This window comes from Xenopus tropicalis, chromosome 1 (assembly GCF_000004195.4).
Source record: "Xenopus tropicalis strain Nigerian chromosome 1, UCB_Xtro_10.0, whole genome shotgun sequence".
Classification (NCBI taxonomy): domain Eukaryota; kingdom Metazoa; phylum Chordata; class Amphibia; order Anura; family Pipidae; genus Xenopus; species Xenopus tropicalis.
Window position 1 is genome coordinate 5,516,193 of NC_030677.2, and position 6,223 is coordinate 5,522,415.

The 6,223-nt window shown below is 44.0% G+C and overlaps 1 non-coding gene across 1 annotated transcript; it reads right to left on the reverse strand.

Annotated features, from left to right (window-relative positions):
• Positions 1 to 3,966: 3,966 nt before the first annotated feature.
• On the reverse strand, positions 3,967 to 4,092 carry LOC116408516. The gene has a single exon (XR_004221019.1). It is a non-coding gene; the product is annotated as a U4atac minor spliceosomal RNA (small nuclear RNA).
• Between the last annotated feature and the right edge of the window lie 2,131 nt (positions 4,093 to 6,223).

The following is a 6,223-nucleotide window of genomic DNA, read 5'->3' on the forward strand; positions in this document are numbered from 1 at the left end:
AGCTAAGGAGGATTCTTGGGTATAGAAGGGACCTAAAGTCCTGTTCCTAAGGTAAAGTTTGCCCCTGGCAGTTTAGAAACTAAACCAGAATCCAGAGAGAAAATCTGGAGAGTAACTTCTAAAACTTCTATATGCACCACATTAAAGGGAAACTAAAGTCTAAAATAGAAAATAATTAGAAATTCTGCATTTTGTATACAGAACATAAACATTCTGCACCAGCCCAGAGATTGAGAAGCCTGATTAAAGTAAAGCTTTAGGGTTTCAAATTTGTCCACAGGGGGCCGCCATCTTATTACTTTGTTAGACCTTTATTATAAGGGCTTGCACATGCTCAGTGAGCCCTGGGCTGCTGTAAGGAGGCGGAGCTTAGGGAATGTAGTAAATTATCAAAACAAACAACACAAGTCACATTACATCTGCCATAGAAGCTGATACAGCAAAGCTGATTAATAATTAGAATCATAATATGCAGCCTGCACTGGTTCCTGTGTTGCCCTGTAATGTAATGTGGGGTTTAGAGTTTTTTTCTTTTGTTTAATACAAGTTTTCCCAGCTCCTCAGTGTCAATGGCTGCATTAATATGCAAAAGAATCCTCCAATGAGAATCCCAGCTGATGTGAGTAAATCCGGCTCCCTGTTCTCTGTTCCTGCAATTGGAGTTGGGAGCAATAAGCACAGTTTCCCAGCACTGAACAAGTCTGTCCCTTTATCCCCATGTCTGATTCCTGTGCCATATAATGACGGGAAAATGCCATCATTATCTCTATATGTAAGATAATATCAAAATGGCTGATATAGTGCTGGGAATCTAATTAGCATTCTCATTGGTCAATGCTCTTGTGTATATATTTGTTTCCTTCAACCTCCATAGAGAACTAGGTAGAACCTACAAATGACCCCATTGGCACAGAGACACAGGTGCATCATGGGTACAGGTACATATAAACTAGTGCTGCCCTATTATACACATTGTATTACAGGATATCAATACAAACAAGCTTTAGCTCAGTATTTAGACATAACTTGTTTACAGACTCCCAAATATTCCCATATCCCCATCCCCCAAAATATCAGCTCAGGAGATAATTGGGGCTTTTTCTAATATAAACACATTCTGAATTCTATCCTTCTACAAAAGACTTTCTCTTATACTCACATTACACTGACCAAAGCAAAGGGTTGTTGAGCAGACTGGGGGTGCCATACAGCCTGGGGGTGCCATACAGCCTGGGGGTGCCATACAGACTGGGGGTGCCATACAGACTGGGGGTGCCATACAGACTGGGGGTGCCATGCAGACTGGGGGTGCCATACAGACTGGGGGTGCCATACAGACTGGGGGTGCCATACAGACTGGGGGTGCCATACAGACTGGGGGTGCCATGCAGACTGGGGGTGCCATACACAGCCTGTTTATAATAGTGAGACACAAACTCTGAGCTCAGTGTCAGTCACTTTGCAAATCAGCATGCCTGGGAAGGAACATAGTGTTTGTGCAGAGGTTCCCCTGTACATGTTGTTCTGCCTATACACCTACTGGCACAGTTTGGCCTCTCCCCGTGTGTAATGCACACACACCCCCATGCAACTGCTTCATATACACTTTGAGAGAAGTTTTTTGTCTGTTGTGTGGTTGTATATAACAAAAAACAAAAAACAAAAAACAAAAAACAAAAAACAAAAAACAAAAAACAAAAAACAAAAAACAAAAAACAAAAAACAAAAAACGCAAGCAAGCAAGCCCCAGTGCTAAAGCTAGTAATATTCTGTACCTTAGCCCTGGGGGGGAGTGTAAGGGGCAGATACAGTCACTGTGTTACATACAGAGAAACCTTTACAATGGGGCAGTTTATTCCCAGAGGGGCTGTTTGTAACAGCAAAGTGACTGGAACTTTTGTCACAGCTTCTGCCTCTGTTTCCAACCTTTGTAACTTATATTTGTTACACAGCTCAGTATTTGGGATCATTACAAGGGGGAAAGAGAAGCCCCACTAAAGATTCAGCTAAAGTCTCGCCCCAAGCTCAAAGTGCCAGAGCAGGACTTGAGTTATTTAGAGAGCAGCCAGACAGGACTGTGATTGGTTAGCAATAGCAGTATTGGGGAGCTAAACCCTCTGTTAACTTACCCAAGCGGGTATCAGGTGCAAATACTGGAAGAACCTCACCTTGCATGGGGGTCAATAGTCAACAGCAAAAAAAAATAAAAAAAATCCAGTAGCACACAGAAGATGCAAGCCGTGAAAAAAATGTGTTTTATTTGCCCAAGTACATATAAACAAGCAAAGAGAAACGTTTCGGGCCCCTCCGGACCCTTTCTCAAGGACTGTGATTGGTTGGCTAGTATACATGTTTAATAGTGACCAGACCAAGCAGGCAGGGGAAAGAAGAATATTGTGAGTTGATCCCTAAGCTCAGTGACATCAGCCAAGAGCAGACTGAGCATGTGCAGTAGTTGGGCAAAAGATGGAGAGCTACTGTGGGCATCTTCAGGGCCATGGGGCTTTATTTCTATAGAGCTTTGGTGGCTTTGGGCTAGTACAGGGACTCAAACACATAGCTAAACATTTCTAGCCATATTCTTTTTTAGGCTTTAGTTGTCCTTTAAGGTTTGGAGCTAAAAATCACCAGGAAGTAAATAGAGCAAGCATAGGAAAGAAGAATATTGTGAGTGGATCCCTAAGCTCAGTGACATCAGCCAAGAGCAGACTGAGCATTTAGTGTCCTTTAAATGCAGCCATTAGCTATAGAGAGATGGAAAACAAAACTAACAGCTGTCAGAAGCCCCATATACCCAATAACTGAGTAAAAGCCAATAGCTGAGCCCTCATTGCACTGAATGATGATGGTTCCAGGGGAAGTGTGAATGTCCAGTTCCTGAAAGGGAGGAGAAATGGCCAACCAAGTCATGCAGATGATTATTTGAATGGATGAGCAGAACAAGACTACAGAATTGGACAGTTTGACTCCCAGCCATTTTCTCCATGAGCTCCCTGGCTTGGTGGCTTTGAAAGCAACACAAACCATGATAGTCTTGGCCAGGAGAGAAGAGACAGCTATGGAGAAGGTGATTCCAAAAGTGATGATGCGCAGCATGCAGGTTATATCCACAGGGCGACCGAGGAACAGAAACACACTGAGGAAGCTCAGCTTGATGGAGACAAGGAGGAGGAAGCTCAGGCTCCGGTTGTTGGCTCTCACTATGGGGGAGTTCCGGTATGTAATGAAGACGCCTAATATTAGTAGAGTTATAAGAAAAAACAGATCTGAAATTGATGAAAAAATCACAGAAATCCCATCATTAGTGCACGAGAGAATTGTTCTGTTCTTGCAACACACTGATTTTTTTCTCTCATTGGGCCATTCCATGTCTGGGCATCTGATGCAGTTCTCATTATCTGTAACAATAACAAAACAAATGCAAAATAAAATATATTTGGTTATCGGTGATAAACGATTAAAAGAATAAAATTAAGAGTGTACTTACTAATGCTAGCACTGCGCTACGAAAACTGTCATTTACAATTAGGATCATTTTGTAGGTAAATGAACACAAATCCCAGCACTAAAGCTGCCCCACTGCGCCCCCTAGTCCTATAGAAGTTGATAAAAAAACATAATTTTACATGGAAACCAATTCCCCAATGAGAATTCTACCAAAAACTTAATTAAAGATACAAGAGAAGTGACCAATGAGAATGCTGATTCCCTGTGTCAGGCCCCTTGCTGGTACCTTACATATAGAGATAATGATGGCATTTTCCCGTCATTATATGGCACAGGAATCAGACATGGGGATAAAGGGACAGACTTGTTCAGTGCTGGGAAACTGTGCTTATTGCTCCCAACTCCAATTGCAGGAACAGAGAACTGAGAGCCGGATTTACTCACATCAGCTGGGATTCTCATTGGAGGAATGCTTTGCATATTTATGTAATAGTTCATCTGATTTTTATACAAACTTATGGTTCCAAAAATTGCACCTTCCTACTGTGGGAACAGCAGTGGCGCCAAAGTGTTATCAGTGGTGTTAGCAGTACTACTCTCACTACTCGCTCATTGAGCAGCCACTCACCCCAAGACAAGGATGGTTATCAGCTGCAATATTGGATTTATTGGGGGTAAAAAGACAAATCTTGTTCTAGTCGGGGAGACTTTGCCTGTTGTTTCCAGCTGATATGTAAGGGGGTAAATCATGATTTAAACCCAACCATGATGCTGATGCTACAAAGGTTACCAAAAAAAATAATTATAGATGCAAAAAAATTTACCAATGAGAATTCTACTAAATAATAACTTCATTATAAATGCAGAAGGAGTGACCAATGGGAATGCTGATTAACTGTGTCAGGCCCCTTGCTGGTACCTTACATATAGAGATAATGATGGCATTTTCCCGTCATTATATGGCACAGGAATCAGACATGGGGATAAAGGGACAGACTTGTTCAGTGCTGGGAAACTGTGCTTATTGCTCCCAACTCCAATTGCAGGAACAGAGAACAGGGAGCCGGATTTACTCACATCAGCTGGGATTCTCATTGGGGGATTCTTTTGCATATCAATGCTGCCAATGTGGGCACTGGGGAGCCTGAAAAGTTTTATTGTGCAATATTGCTTTAAGAATACAACCCTGATGGACTTCAGCTCCCAGCATGCCTCACCCTTCATTATATGTTACATTATTCTGGGATTTGTAGTCCAACAACAGCTGAGTAAAGTTTGGTTGAGCCGCACTGTGCCGCAGGGTTTAGTGTCCCTTTAAGACTTCAGTTTGGCCAAATTCAAAAGCTGAATCCTACATGACACAACTTCTAGATATAAAAATTTGTTTATATAAAATAGAGAGCCATTAAACGGTCAGTGGTCAGTGGTCAGTGGTCAGTGGTCAGTGGTCAGTGGTCAGTGGTCAGTGGTCAGTGGTCAGTGGTCAGTGGTCAGTGGTCAGTGGTCAGTGGTCAGTGGTCAGTGGTCAGTGGTCAGTGGTCAGTGGTCAGTTAGGGCGAGCCCCTACACCCACGACCCCCAGGCCAAAAGGCACTTAGGTGCAAGGGTCAATGGGAACCTTCACACAAAGGCTAGGGCGCACCCCTTTATCCCACGACCCCCAGGCCAAAAGGCACTTAGGTGCAAGGGTCAATGGGAACCTTCACACAAAGGCTAGGGCGCACCCCTTTATCCCACGACCCCCAGGCCAAAAGGCACTTAGGTGCAAGGGTCAATGGGAACCTTCACACAAAGGCTAGGGTGAGCCCCTTTATCCCACGACCCCCAGGCCAAAAGGCACTTAGGTGCAAGGGTCAATGGGAACCTTCACACAATGGCTAGGGCAAGCCCCTTTATCCCCCAGGCACCAGGCCAAAAGGGTCATTAACTCACCTTCACCTGAAGGTTAGGGAGAGCCCCTTTATCTAAACACACAGCGCAAAAGGCACAAAGGTTGTTGGTTTCACATTCACCCAAAGGCTTGTAAGAGCCCCTTTATCCCTGACCCACAGGCCAAAAGGCACAAAGGTTGTTGGCTTCACATTCACCCAAAGGCTTATAAAAACCCCTTTATCCCTGACCCACAGGCCAAAAGGCACTAAGGGGCAAGGATCATTGGATTCACCTTTGCCTGAAGACTACACTTGTTCATACAGTTATAAAACATCCCTTAGACCTACTACAGTACCCCCAGCATGTGCCCAGTCCATTCACCATGGGGGAAAAGGCAGAAGGTCTATAGGCAAAACCCCACGCTAAGTACAGGGAAACCATTGCACAGACACTATATACCTTCCCAGGCATGCTGATTTGCATATGCAAAGTGACTGATTTTAGGGTGCCCCATTGCACAGCTCTGTCGGGGGGGGGTACGGCCATATTGAAGTTTCCTATAGAAGGAATAGCATTTTTCCCCCTTCTCTAAATTCTCCACCTTAGAGACAAAGATATGCCTGGATTTCCCCTGAAATAAACAACACAATTAGACCCTGACAAATTCACTGACATAATCACAGTAACATTGCTTGTGGCATCTCTTCGCTCCCCCATAACTAGAGATGTAGCGAACTGTTCGCCGGAGAACTAATTCGCACGAAAATCGGGTGTTCGCAAGTTCGCGAACTTTTAGCGATGTTCGCAATTTTGGGTTCGCCTTAGCTGGAGCCAAATTTTGACCTCTCACCCCAGAGCCAGCAGATACATGGCAGCCAATCAGGCAGCTCTCCCTCCTGGACCA